Genomic DNA, 14,787 nt, shown 5'->3' on the forward strand with positions numbered 1-14,787 from the left:
TTTGGTATTGTCCTTAGGTGATGCCCTAAGGTGTACAAATTCAGATTTGCTGGGTGCGCATTGGAGACCACAGTGCCCTGCGTAGCGATCCACTACGTGAGCGGCTGCTTGCAGGCATTACTCCATGCGCCCTAAGTTTCCCTCTGTGGCCCAGATCGTGATATCATCGGCATACAGCGCATGCCGTATGCCGTAAATACCCTGCAACTGGTCCGGGAGATGGAGCATCGCCAAATTAAAGAGTAGGGGGGATAGCACCGCGCCTTGTGGTGTCCCCCGCGTACCCATTTGATACGGACCCTATTCTGCCTCTTGGATTTTGATTAATGCGGTTCGATGGGTGAGAAAGTCTTTCATATAGTTGAAAGTGTTGCGGCCACAGTGGGTCTCACTGAGGTGTGTCAGTATGACGCTGTGTTTGATATTGTCGAAGGCTCCTTTCAAGTCTAAGGCAAGGACGACCTTGTCATTATGTGGATCTTCAACTGGTTGTATTATGTCTCTGTTGAGTTGGAGGAGTATGTCCTGTGCCGACTTATGTGAGCGAAAGCCGAACATAGTGTCTGGAAACGTATTCCGTTGTTCCAAGTATTCGGAGAGCCTATCCCGCACCATTGTCTCCATTAGCTTGCCCACACACGAGGTGAGCGAGATAGGCCTCAAGTTGTCTGTGTTGATTTCCTTTCCCGCCTTGGGGATGAAGGTTACTAGAGATGTTTTCCAGTCCAGAGGGAGCGGGGTTTCGCCCTTCCATATAGTGTTGATGTATTCCAGAAGGGCCTCATACGCCTGGTCAGGGAGATTGGCCAGAAGCTTGACTGTGACCTTGTCCCGTCCAGGCGCAGTGCCCCTTCTCATTTTAGCCAGGGCTGCCTTGAGGTGAAAGAGTTGGAACGGTTCGTCTAACTCAGGATTATCTTTGCCTGCGTAAAGATACTCCTGACCACAAGGGTCCTGTTTGCAGCAGAGATACTTGTCCCTGAGTGTGTCTGCGAGTTGTGTTGTGCTGCCCTTGAAATTATGAAGTGCTCGTTGTAAGTGGCGCTGTGTTTCGCCCCGGGTCTGCGCGGGGTCTATAAGGCTGCGGAAAAGCCTCCAATTGTTCTTCCCGGACATCTGCCTGGCAGCCGTGTTACAGCGATCCATCCAGTTGGCGTCAGCAAGTTTTGAGGCATACTGAGCTGCTTTGTGAGTGAGATCTAGGATGCGCTTCTTGAGTGTTCTGTTATGTTTCTGTCTTTTCCAACGTTTCGTGAGACTGCGGCGGGCTTCCCAGATGTGGAGTAGATGGTTGTCCACCGCTGGGCAGTCCTCCGTGGTTTGTATCTGTGTTTCGTGTTTCTTGAGTGTTGTCATAAGTGTTTGGGCCCACTGCTCGTATCCATCTTTAACCAGGCTGGTTGTGGGCAGGGACTTTCTGAAAGCCTGCCAGTCTGGGAGTCGAGCCTGTGTGAGTGGCCTTTTGAGAGGCCGCGTGTGAATTAGTGTGTTAATGATGCAGTGGTCACTGCCTAGCGTGTCTTCTGTATTGTTCCATTCCACGAGTTGGATGTGTTTGGAAAGTGTGAGATCGGGACACGTGTTCCGAGTCACAGAGTTTCCCATTCGTGTGGGATGTGCTGTGTCGGTCCGGAGGGTGATGCCTAGCGTAGAGATAAGCTCCACTAGCTTTCTACCTCGCACCTCCCCCTTTTTGTAGCCCCATAATTGGTTGGGGGCATTGAAATCGCCCACAATCAATAATGGGTCCCGACCCGCTATCTTCAGTGCCCGGCTGAAGATATCTGAGAAAGTAATATGTTTTAGCTTTGGCGGACAGTATATATTCAGTATGTGTACAGGGGGGTCAGAGCGTCGCAGGGGTAACACGGTGACCATAGTGTACGAGTATGTTATATCTATGTCGAGGTCTACCTCCTGTGCTGTGTATGACTTATGTACAAGGATACAGGTGGATGGGTCCCGCTGAAATGTGTTAAATCCAGAAATTTTTGCTGAAGCCCCAGGTTCTTGAAGCGCGACGATGGCGGCAAGAAATTCTAATGTTTCTAGGTAAAGGCGTAGGTGTGCTCGTTTCGCGTGGTCGCGAAAACCTCTACAATTCCATTGTATTACGGCCAAAGGTTCCTGTTTTGTTTTATGAGGTGTCCGTTTCCTGCCCTGAGCCATGATGAAGGCTAGAGGCTGGCTGGCTCACCCCACTCACTGCATTGGTGTTCTGCATCGTAGCGAGGAGGTTATCCTCATTCTCTTCCTCAATAGCGTCGCGGCAAATTTTGGATGGGCGGCCTACTTCCTTTACGGGTCCTGCGCGCCTAAATAATTTTGGGCTAGTCTGTATCCAGGCTTTAATGTTTTGGGTGACTTGCTGAGTAATGGACACAGTTAGTTGCTGAGTTATGGTTGTTACCAGCTGCTGCATTTGTGTTTGGATAATTTGTGAAATAATCGCTGGTAGTTGGGCCATGTGATCGGCCACATTTTTCTCAATATCCGTCATGCGGGTTTCCATATTTGCAGTGAGCGGAGCACTTGACGGAGCGACGCTCGAGCACGCAGACGCCGGTTCACCAGCGTCCTCCATTGTTTCAGAGACAGGTGGCTCTGCCCTAGCGTTTTGTAATGCGTTGACTTGGGATTGTAGCTGCGCGTTCTGATTTTTGAGAAACGCTAGCTCTTTTCTCAGCTCAAGTTCGAGAGGGGAAGGGGAGGGAGAGGAAATAGAGGCGACACCCGCCCAGTTGGTTACCTTTGATGTTGAGGGTGGGTTGTTGCCAAGGGGGGGGGGGGGGGGAAATCCCCGGCTTGGAAAGCTGGCGGCTTGGCCCCGGTCCCGGATTTTGCCTTTTTAGAAGCTGGAGGTGGTTGGTTTCCGCTTCCTTGCTGCCCGGCAGTTTTGACGGACTTTCCCGTCTTGTTCATAGGCGACTTGCTCGGCTTGCTTGGTTGACCCGCTTGTTGCTGCTGGGCTAGCGGTCTCGATCGTTGGAGACGCCGAAACTTGATCTTGCAATCCGCGGAGCCAGTCAAATGGGCCTGCCCGCAGACCATGCAGCATGGGGTGCAGTCATGTTCTTTTAAACCCTGCTCGGAGGCTCCTACAGTATTCCCGCAAAATCCACATCTTCCGATGTCCGGGTGTGGGCAGTTGTCGACCCGGTGGCCGATGGTCCCGCAGCGGTAGCATGCAGGGATCGTCCGTTTATATTCTCGCACAAGTGTGCATTCACAATTGTAATGCACGTAGCGGGGCACCTTGCGGCCCACAAAGGTGAGCACCGCCACATTTGTTTTTCCAAGTTTGCGCACAAAGGCTATCTCACCTCAGCGCCACTGCACCTTATTCTTGAGGGTAGCCGTCGTCTCATCAGCCCGCACACTGATCACACCCCGGCACACCTAACCATTAAGCTTCACGTGGCCCCGAAATGGATGGGAGTCCGCTCCGGTCTTGAGGTCAAAGTCTTTAGTCAACTTATTTGCTGCGTCGATGTTTTGAGTTCGACAAACCACGAGGTTCTGGGTCCAGACTGGCCATATGCTGAGCGCGGCGCCAGCGTCTCCTCCCACATACTGGGCAATAGCCGCTCCCAACTCGCCGTGCCGGAAAATCGCCTTAAGGTCCATGGTTTTTCTTGGCTTGAGAACTACAATAATGTCTTCGGAGTTCATTTTCGGCGTCTCTTGCGGACGCCAAAGAGCAGTCTTGTTATACAGCGGCAGCGAAGCGCGATCGCTGCCGGGTGCCTGTGTTGATTTGAGCGACGCCATCGATGCGCCGCCCTTGGATGTCTTGGGACGCTGGGCCCGCTTGCGCATTGAAATCAGCGTAAAGAGGCCTTCATCTTCGATGGGCGGAGAGTTGTCTTCAGGCTGTTGGATGTCGATTTCAGTCCAAGCCATTGCAGTTGGATCATAGCCGCGTTGGGTAGTGGTCGCCATAATGCGGTGGCTTCGGGGAAGTTCCCGCGCCTACGGAATCGAGGCTAACCTTCGGCAGGTTAGCTCTTCGTTGCAGCCTCTAGCTGCGGTGGGATCGTCGTCTTCTCGCTGGCTTCGCGCGGATTTACGCTACAGTCCCAAAGGATGTGAGCCGCGGTGGCTCTCTCCTTCGCGCACAGTCTGCATATGTCGCTCGCGTGCACACTCGGACACACGTGCTTAGCTAGCACCGGGGTGAGCAGGGACCCCGTCTGTAACTGTCTATATAACACTGCCTCCTTCCGGGTAAGCCCCGGGTGAGGTGGCGGCATAGTCTGTCTGTTCAGTCTGTACCATTTCACTATTTCGTTGAAGGTGGTCATCTTGTCCTAGGCACTGCGCCGTTACCAGGACTCCGAGTCGGCCGTGCTTTCAGCCGCGCGTTTGGTTAGTTCTCGCGCGGCCGAGTTGGCCGTCTCGTTGTGGTTCACGTTTCCGCGTTCCGACACGTCACTGCCCATGTGGGCTGGAAACCACTTGATCACCACAGGACTGTTGCGTCCGATGTCTTCGGCCTTGCGCAGTATGCTCGCGGCCTCACTACATACCCTACCCTTGGCGTAGTTCTTCACTGCCGTTCTAGAGTCACACAACCCTGTAGTACATCCGGGGTCGGAAACGGCCAAGGCGATGGCCACCTCCTCCGCCCGGTGCGCTTCTCGAGTCCGGACGCTCACCGCGGTCTTCGTTGCACCCGTCGATCCCCGACAACCACCGTCGCGTATGCGTCGGTGCTCCCTTGATACTCTGCCGCGTCCACGTAGGCGGCGCCTTCTTCTCTGGCGTGGAGGTCCACGAGAGCCCTGGCCCTCGCCAACCTCCGCTCCCTGTTGTCCTCGGGGTTCACGTTCTTCGGAATCGGGAAGACCCTGAGCTTTCTGTTGATGCTATCTGGTATAGGTACGTCTTTTCGCTGCTTGCCTTCCCTCGGTTCGAGGCCAAGGCCCCGCAGTATCTGTCTGCCGGTTCTCGTTTCGGAGAGACGCTCGAGTTGCGCCGTTCTCTGTGCTTCGGCTATTTCGTCCAGCGTGTTGTGGACTCCCAGCGCCATGAATTTTTCGGTGCTCGTGCCCCCGAGGAAACCGAGTGCCGCCTTATACGCCTTGCGTATGGTGGCGTCTATCTTGTTACGTTCACTCGGCCTCCAGTTGTGGAAGGCGGCCACGTACGTTATGTGGCTAACTGCGAAGGATTGAACGAGCCTAGTCAGGCTCTCCTCCTTCATCCCCGCTTTTCTGTTGGACACCCTCTTGATGAGTCTCATTGCCGCAGCCGCCTTGCCCGCGAGCTTGTTGACCGTGTCACCGTTGACTCGGTTTCGCTGGACGAGCAGCCCGAGTACCCGAATCTTCTCGACCTCCGGTGTTACCTGTCCTCCCGCCGTCTTAACCGTGATCTTGGGACGCTCGTACTTGACTTCCATATTCTTTCTTTTCCTGCACGATCCTTTCGGGAGAATCACCAGCAGTTCTGACTTGGCCGGGGAGCAAACGAGTCCAGACCCGTCCAGCTGCTCCTCGATGGCGTTGACCGCTTCTTGCAGCGTTGTCTCGATGTGTCCGTCGCTTCCTCCCGGTACCCATAGCGTCACGTCGTCGGCGTAGATGGTGTGCCGGACTCCCGCTACTCTTTCTAGCCGGGTGGCCACCCCGATCATCACGAGGTTGAAGAGTAGCGGGGAGATCACCGACCCCTGCGGAGTTCCGACGCTGCCCAGCTTCTTCTCTTCGAGCTGTAGGTCTCCCGCACAGATTTCGGTGGTTCGTTCCGTCAGGAAGTCTTTGATGTACTGGTATGTCCTCCTGCCCATGTTTAGCCTGGATACTTGGGCCAGGATAGCCGAGTGCCTCACTTTATCAAAGGCGCTCTGCAAGTCCAGCCCGAGTACGGCTCTGTTGTCCTTGGTGCCCGTCGTATCGTCGATGATCTCGTTCTTCAGTAAGATCATGGCGTCTTGCGTCCCGAGTTTGTTCCGAAACCCGATGATGGAGTTTGGGTAAAGCTCCGATTCTTCCAGGTAACGCTGCCACCTGTTCATGAGAACGTGCTCGAGGACCTTTCCCACGCACGAAGTGAGTGAGATCGGCCTGAGGTTCTCTATGTTGGGCGGCCTGCCAGGCTTGGGGATGAGGATCGTCTTGGCTGCTTTCCATTGCTTGGGTAGCCTTCCTTCTTGCCAGCACTTGTTGTAGAAGTTCGTGAGCGTTTCGATGGCCGCTTCGTTGAGGTTCTTGAGCGCTCTGTTGGTAACTCGATCGGGACCCGCGGCATACCTTCCATTGAGTTCCTGCAGGGCAACTCTTACTTCCCAGGTCTGGATGTCGCGATCTAGCGTCTCGTTCTCCTTGCCTTGGTAATCCGGGTGTCTTTCCTTGGGGGTGGTCGGCAGGTACTTGGCGTCCAAGCGCCGCTTGAACTCGTCCTCCCCGTGTTCGCAGATTGCCTTGTGTAGGATCCTGGCCAGTTGTTGTGTTGGTGGCCCTTGGTCTTGGTTTCGTCGAGGAGGTGCCGCAGCATGTTCCACGTCTTGCCCTTGTGCATCTGTCCGTCGGCTTCGTTGCAGGCCTCGTTCCACTGTTGGGTGCATAGCACCCTGCAGTGGACCTCGATCTGCCTGTTGAGCTCGGCGATCTTCTTCCTTAGACTTCGGTTGGTTCGTCGCTTCTGCCACCTCGCCTTTATGGACTGCTTGGCTTCTATCAGGTGAGCCAGCCGACTGTCCATCTTGTCTATCCGTTCGTCCGTCTCTAGCTCTTTGGTGGCTCCTTCTGTCGTCTCAACGACGTTGACCGCCCATTGCTCGATGTCCGTAATGTCATCTTGCACCGCGGGTAGCGCCTTTCGAAAGGCGTCCCAGTCCGTAATGCGATGCTTTCTTATGCCGGTGTTGCCTTGGCCTTCGAGCAGTATGACGACCTCTACGATGTAGTGATCGCTGCCCAGCTCTTGGCCCGTGTTTCTCCATTTCGCTTCTCTTGATCCTCCTTCAGTTTTGATGAAGGTAAGGTCCGGAGTTGTGTCTCTCGGAAAAGATGTGCCGATCCTGGTGGGAAAGGCCGGATCCGTGATTAGGTTCAGTCCGACGTCGGTGGCGTCTTGCATCAGCTCTCTCCCCTTGACCGTCGTTCTGTGGTAGCCCCAGTCTTGGCTCGATGCGTTAAAGTCTCCGCACACTACGAGCGTATTGCTTCCCGCGACTGAAGCTGCCTTGTGGAACAGTGCCTTGAATTTCTGTTGTCCGTGGGACGGGTTGCTGTAGACGTTCACCAGGAAAGTGCTCTCCCTCCTCTTCTTTCCCGTGATTACTTCCACCGTGCAGTGTTCGATGGCGCTTCTGCCGATCATTTCGTGTTCCACGAAGGTGATCCCTCTCCTAACGAAGGTGCAGACCCCTCTGCCCTTGCCCTTGGACGTGTCCCTTTTGCTCGGCGGGCTGTCGTGCGACCGGTAGCCCGGTAGTTTCGGCGTCTCTTCGCTGTGTGTTTCTTGAATCATTATGACGTCTGGTTTCCTCGTTAGTTGCTGCAAGTGTTGCTGCAGCACTGCTCTCTTGCCGGTAAAGCCGTTGCAGTTCCAGTGCCAGACCAAGAGGTCTCTCACTGGGGGTGTGGATGCTGCTGTACTTGCTGTCCCGTCCATGATTGCTGCAGTTTGGCGGTGATCTGTGCTTCCATACATTGTATTTGTGCCTGTATCTGCGTCTGCAGCTGTGCTTGCATTTGCGCCATCATGTTCTGGATCGTGCTCTGTATATTCGTTGTCATCTGCTGAACCGTTTGCGCGAGTGCAGTAAGTCGTTCGTTGGTTTCCTTGCTGGTCGCCTCCAGACGGTCGAGTCTGACGTCCTGTTTTTCGATTCTCTCCATTGTCTTTCGTTCCTTGGCGACCTCTATGGCTCTCCTCTTGGGAGCCGGTCCCGCCGTTTTCGTGGCTCTCGGGTCCACCTCGACCTCTAGTTCGTCCTCGGTTATCTCTTCTTGTTCCCTCTCTTGTGCGGGCTTCGGCAGCAGCTGCTGCTGTTGCTGCATCGCAATTAACGTCGTTAGCTTCGCGTTGATTTCCTTGATGGTTGCGTCCTGCTCGGCGATTCTCTGCTTTAGCTTCTCGTTCTCGTCTCTTAGGGCTTTTATTACCATTCCATTCTCTTCTTAGAACTTCTTCGTGGCGTTTTGCGCCGGTGGTTGTCTTTTCTCTGTCATGCTAGCCTTGACTGCTTCGGCCCAGGTGACTCTTTCCTCCGACTGCGACGGTCTGTGGCGGCTGGCGCTCCTGCCTCCCTTGCTGTTGTCCCTCTTGCGGCTGCTGTCGCGCTGCCTCGAATCCCCGCGGGGTCTCTCAGCAGACGGCGCTCGCAGCGGCGGAAAGCTTTTCGGTTCCAGTTGTTGCTGCATGGCTTCCATCTTGCGTTCCCATTGCCGTTTTTTGACCACATACGGCATCTTGTACTTGTTTTTGCATTCCCTCTCGCCCGTTGGATGCTGTCCCCCGCAGAGCTTGCACTTGGGGTTGCATTCGCGTTTGTGATCCTCGCTGGGGTTCACGATTCCGCAGCCGAAGCATACTTTGGCATTGGGATTCGGGCATACGTCTCTTCTATGGCCGATCCTGCCGCATTGCCTGCACACGTCAAAGTGCTTGCGGTAAAGCCCGCACCTGACTAATATCGAGCCATACTTGACGTAGTTCGGTACTTTTTGTCCAGCGAAGAGTACTATCACTGTGGTTGTATTGCCGATTCTGCGCGCCTCCACCGCTAGGGGGTTGCATGGGTTCACGATGTTTTCGGTTATCTCTTCCGGGGTGTCGTGTACGGCTATGCCTCGGATGACTCCCTTGACCGTGCCGTCCGGCGCCGTTCGGTAGGCGCTGACTTCGTATGCCTTGTCTCCTACGTTTAGGGTTTTGACCTTAGAGTACAGCGTGGCACGCCTCTCGTCCGGGGTGCTGACCACGATGATGTTTTGCTGCGCGTTGGTGCAGATGGTGTCTGCTTTGGCTTCTTCCTTCGTTATTCGAACCGCCGTCATGACGGCCGACATAATTATTGAAACCTCAGTTCTCGCTACGTTGAGACCTCCCCATGGTCTCATGACTATCTTGGTGTCTTCCTTCGGCATGTCTATCGGCATCATCGCCGCTTTCTATACCGAGGCTGCAACTCTCTTAGGAAAACTGGCCCTAGTCTTGGGTCTAGACTGGCGAGTAGTGGCGGCGGACTCACCATTTTCCTTGCCGCCCATGATCTGCTTGATGCGCTTGCCGGAGGCCGACCAGCCTTCGGCTTCTTCCGGTGTAATGTCCTCTCCGGGAACTTCAATGGACGTACGCCCGCCGAGACTGCCGATGCTCGGCGCTGACGTTATGTTGTCTCCCATCGACGTGGCCACTTCCATTCTCGGACGCCATCTTGGTCGTACTGGTCGTCGGGTTAGGCCTAGCGGCCGGGCCCGTCGCCACCGGTGGCCGTACTTGTGGTAGGCCGACGCTAGGCCTAGCACCGCACCAGAGAAAAGTCCTCGTAAATCGGGAGAATCACGTACCGCTTGGTCAAAACTGGTACCGGTCGATGCCCCGCACCTTCGCGCACACTTTGATACCAAATATATCGCTTTAACTGTAAATTAACACTGCGTTAATTGGCATAATAGCAGGGGCCGATGAGAAGCGCGTCCCCTCCCGTCGGCGACCGCAGCGCCCTCTCGGTGTGCTGCCGCTCATTTTTTCTGCGCCTCCGCGCGCGCGACGACGCCTTTCGGCTGCGAACAACTAGCACCGACTTTTGGAAAGCACGGCGGGCACAGCTCGCGAGCGCCATGCGGTTTTCCGCACTAGATCTCGCCCCCACAGCTCGCGGCGCAGCATGGAGGAAGGAAAATGTCCTTTTTCCATGGTAACTCGGCGTTGAGCGAGTGCGCCGGCGGCCGCCGGGACAGGCGACTGGGAGAATGGAGTGAATAATTTCACTGCGACGGGTTTTCAGTGGGTGGTCGGCTCGACTAGATCGCCTTTATGGCTTTGGAAACAGCAGCACTGACGAAGGTCTACGCAGAGTCCTCCCCGTTAATCGGCGCGTCAGCGCGCGCTCATTTCTTTTTGCCTTCATATGCATTTTGTTTTCATATGTATTTTTTTGCAAAGGGCAAGCACTCTGCCGCTTCCCTCCAGCCCCGCGCGCTGCATAGCAGAAACTTTGGACAGTAAATAATTAGCACTGTTTGTGGACCTCGTAGGGCGCTGTTAGAGCAGCACCGTCGCGTGAAGTGTTTCGCCCGTGTCGCTTGCTTGGTCCTGCATACACAGAAAATTTTACGCGTCGCCCGGAAGTACACCCGCGACTGGCAAATCGGACTCCGCCGTGCACGCTTCTGGGGTTCTGATCTATGTGCTCCCCGCCCGCCTCTGTCTTGGCCTCAAAACGCGGACCGACTTGGCGAGAGAAAATATTCAATTTGCTGTGGCCGTAAGGCAGCGCAGCAAAATTAAAGAAAAATGAACACTCTGCTAGTTGGTAAAAGAGGGCTAACAACACTTGGAACGGGCTACGCGCAGAGCTAGCACTGACAAACTTTATTTAGTTCAGATAAGTGGCAGGAGGGCGGACTTGCCCCCCACCCTCCCCCCCGCGTCCTTGTCAACCGACCGAGATCCCTCGGGACCTGGCGGCTTCGAAGGCTAGTCTTACGACGGTCTTATGCTCTTCCAGGTCCTATCCCAAGCAGCACAAATTGATTGGTCCAACAGTGGCAAAAGAGTGGCGGAAATTGGCATGAATATTGGTCCTACACTGGCATTTGAGCAATCCGAGACTTTTTCCAACAATGGCCCTTCATTCATGCCAAGATTGTGCCTATACTCAGCCAGTCTAGCTACCAGCATTGACCCAACATTCAGCCAGTCTATCCACAAATGGCCAACGTTCGTGCCAAGATAATGCCCATGTTCAGCCAATCTATTAATTATGGCCGACATTCGTGCCAATACTATGCCCATATTCAGCCAATCTCACGCCAATAGTATGCCCACATTCAGTCGATCTGTCAATAATAGCCCGAAATTCGCGCCACTAGTATGCCCACATTCCGCCAGTATCAATAATAGCCCCAGGTTCGCTCCGACCTGTGCCCACTTTTCCACCCTTGATCTAACTTTTATAGGTGGCATATCAATTGCAAGGCCAGTGGGAAGTTGTATGTGATCTGGGGTCCCACCTAGTTTTGTACCACACCTCTTTCTGGCCATCAACAATGCAGACATATACCGCTTGTTTTCCACCAGCCGGAGCTTGTATGTGTAACATTTTACATATAAGCAGTCAGCAGAAATACAAAAAAGAAAGAACGGATTCAAAGAACAAAATTTATTGCATCTACGGTGCCAGTACATCGTGAAATGCACACTGCTGGAGCCGCTGAATCGATGAGTCATATCGGCACTAATCGTTGCACTCCTCTTGTAAGAGAACTTTTGCAGTGCCTTGAAACAAATTCCTCGCCAAGCTCTTGCACGATGACCTGGCTGTACATCGCAGCTGCAAAGAGGTGCATGATGTGATCATGAGTGTAAGTATAACCATCGCAGAAAAAAGACAAGAAATAAAATAACGCATTGATCTTAGTGGCGCGCAGTGTGCGAGAAGGTACTCGCACCATTAGTTAAAAGTATAATTTCTAAATGACTCTTAATATTGTGGGAATGCTGGCTTTCCGCCGTCGCCTTTGCGCGGCTGTTCCGGCCTCCCGCGTTGTTTCTCCTCTTTCCCTTGCTAGCGCCTCAGGCGGTGGAGAGGCGGCTGGGTGACTAATCACTGTCATTTAGCCACAGCTCCGCCCCGGCTCCCCAAGGGCCTTTGCCATTGGCGCCTTTTGGCGGGAAGTCGGGATCCGCTGGGCGGCCGCGCACCCCGCGACCGTCCGAGCGGGGCCGAGAGAGAGAGATCCCTCCGAGACAGCGAAAGGTGCGTACGTTACTGTTTGTCCGTGCCGGCCTTGCCGCTCGGACCAGTGCTTACTCGAGCTCGCCCGCACGTGTCCTCTGACCTGCAGCGGCTCGAGCCTGTCCAGCGGGGTCCAGCGACCTCTGACAGGCGTACCTTGTGTTGATGCCCACTCTCTCTCGCAACCGGCCCAACGGTCGACACGAGAGAGAGATCACAGCACTGCCGCGGGGACATTCTCCTGCAGCGGCGTGCTAGCGGTGCGCATTACTCGAGTCGCTTCGTGCGCGCAGCGGAGCCTTGCTCCTCGCGCGCCCCCGGGACGGGGTGACTATTGAGTGTGTGTGTATCAGCCGAGACAGCGTAAGGTGCGTACGTTACTGTTTGTCCGTGCCGGCTTTGCCGCTCGGACCAGTGCTTACTCGAGCTCGCCCGCACGTGTCCTCTGACCTGCAGCGGCTCGAGCCTGTCCAGCGGGGTCCAGCGACCTCTGACAGGCGTACCTTGCGTTGAATGCCCACTCTCTCTCGCAACCGGCCCAACGGTCGACACGAGAGAGAGATCACAGCACTGCCGCGGGGACATTCTCCTGCAGCGGCGTGCTAGCGGTGCGCAATACTCGAGTCGCTTCGTGCGCGCAGCGGAGCCTTGCTCCTCGCGCGCCCCCGGGACGGGGTGACTATTGAGTGTGTGTGTATCAGCTGGAGGACGATGTGAATAAACGTCTCCTTTGTGAACTTGGAGGCCTATTTCTTTGCGGCGAATCGCTCTCCTCCCTGCGGAGGTTGAGTGCGCCGCATCGGTGTCCCAGTGTGTGTGTGGTGACGGCTGATCGGGGCCCTTGGCTCGCGCGAAGCTCGAACCCGCGGTGGGTGGTGGCCTGTGTCCACGTAGGAACCCATAACTGGCGCCCAACGTGCTAAGTCATTGGCGCTTACGCCTTTGATGGCACATTAGCCGAGCAGGTCGCCTTGACGATCACGCTTGCGCACCGTGTCTACCACCCCCAGCGCGGCACTCGGCAGCTACATGTCGGCTCCCTACGGAGTTGTAGCGTCGTTTGATCCGCTGGCTGCTGTTCCTTCGAATAGCTAGACACCGTGGTTGGCCGCGGCCCCCATTGGGGTTTACGGCGACACAACCCAAAATGTCGACCACGCGGCTCCCATTGGAGCTGTATTGGAAGCACCCTGCGGTGCATCCGCTGGTCACATGCCTCAGCTGTGCACGCTTTCCGCCCAGTGCGAAAGCAGTTCGTGTCACGCTGCCGCAACCGGCAGTTTCGAACAGCAGCAGCCGTGCCCCGCGAGCAGTCAATTCTGCTCTGGGAACGGCGAGGCGCTGGCCCGGTTCCCTGTGGAAACCACGCCGCTCATCGAACTAGGAGCCTTGCCTCCCTTGTTCGTGCAGCCCGCCCAAGCCTCCACTGAGGCAGGGGTGCAGTGCGCTCAGTTGGCTGATGCGGCTCCGCGAGCCTGCGGGTCGGCTGGCGCGCTGGGCTCTCCTGATACAGCATTACGACTTTTCCGTGCAGTGTCGAAAGGGGAGCACAAACGTGGTAGCTGACGCGCTATCCCGTGCCCCACTCGCCAGCGGCGCCTTGACGCCTGTAGGCGGAGGGGGCGAAACAGCGGACGAGCCGCCGGGCGGCAAGGAGGGGGAACCCGCAAATGGGTTAACCCATTCCGCTAACCAGGCGAGCAGCGCTTCGCAAAGCGGACGAGAGGCAAAGCTCTTCGTGAGCGCCTCGGAAGTGCCGACGCGAACGGAAATTTTGGCTGCAAACCTGAGTGGGGACGAGACCATGCTCCCCTCTGGGATGACTGGAATCGTTTTCAGCCGTAAGAGCTACTGAAAGCCCAGCAAAATGACCCGTTTTGTCGCGAGGTGAGCGACGGTCTCAGGGAGACGGAGCGCCGTGACGCTACTTGTATTGTAGCGGGCGCAGGGGGGCAGAAGCCAGCGTGTGTCGCGGCGAACCCCGGGGATTCATATTTGCTGGACAATGACGGGCTCGTGCTGAAGTACATAGCCACCGATGACGAGTCCATCGACCCGTTCTAGGTGGTTATCCCCAAAAGTCTAAGAGGCGCACTTTTGCGATTCTCTAATGACGAACCACTGGCCGGTCATCTGAGTGACTCCAAAGTTTTTGCAAAACTAAGTCAATCGGTGACGTGGCCCGGCATGAAGCGTGACATTATCCGCTATTGCCGTTCCTGCCATGTCTGTCAAGCGGTGAAGTCACGGGGTGGCAAGCCGCCTGGAATGATGAAACCGATTGACAGTGTGCGTCCGTGGCAGATGGCCACCTGCGATTTGATGGGGCCTTTCCCCAGGAGCAAGCAGGGGTTCATTGACCTGAAGGCCTACGCGTCACGGTCTGATGAGCTTGCGCCGGTACCCATTGGTATCAAAGGCAAGTGTAAAGGCACAACTGGTGCTGCGGAACGCAAGCGTACGGAGCACCGGTACAATCTGAGGCGACGGTCACCGGTGTGATTGATGCCGGACGGCGGACTTTTCCGCAACCGAAGGCACGCAGCCTCAGCTAGCTGGCGAGCTTTCTCGTCAGGCCCTACCCAGGTGAAGCACGGTGTGTTATTTTTTTTTGTTGTTTTTGCAGCATGCTCAGTTCCAGGCTTGTGTGTTTATCTATTTATTTATTTGTTTTTGTTTTAGTCAGTTTTCTAGCCACTTTCGTTTCCTGCTGGTTCGTCTGTTTTCGTTCTAACGTACCGATATGTACATAGGCAACATGCGTTTGTGTTGGCGTTCAGTTTTTTTTCCCAGACTTGTACATAGGCAAACTTCAGCCCGCTCGTGCTTGCTCTTATCTTCTAGAAGGAATAGATTGGATTAGGTGTCGTTTG

Source organism: Amblyomma mixtum, chromosome 3, assembly GCF_055824585.1.
Source record: "Amblyomma mixtum isolate Tamu chromosome 3, ASM5582458v1, whole genome shotgun sequence".
Classification (NCBI taxonomy): domain Eukaryota; kingdom Metazoa; phylum Arthropoda; class Arachnida; order Ixodida; family Ixodidae; genus Amblyomma; species Amblyomma mixtum.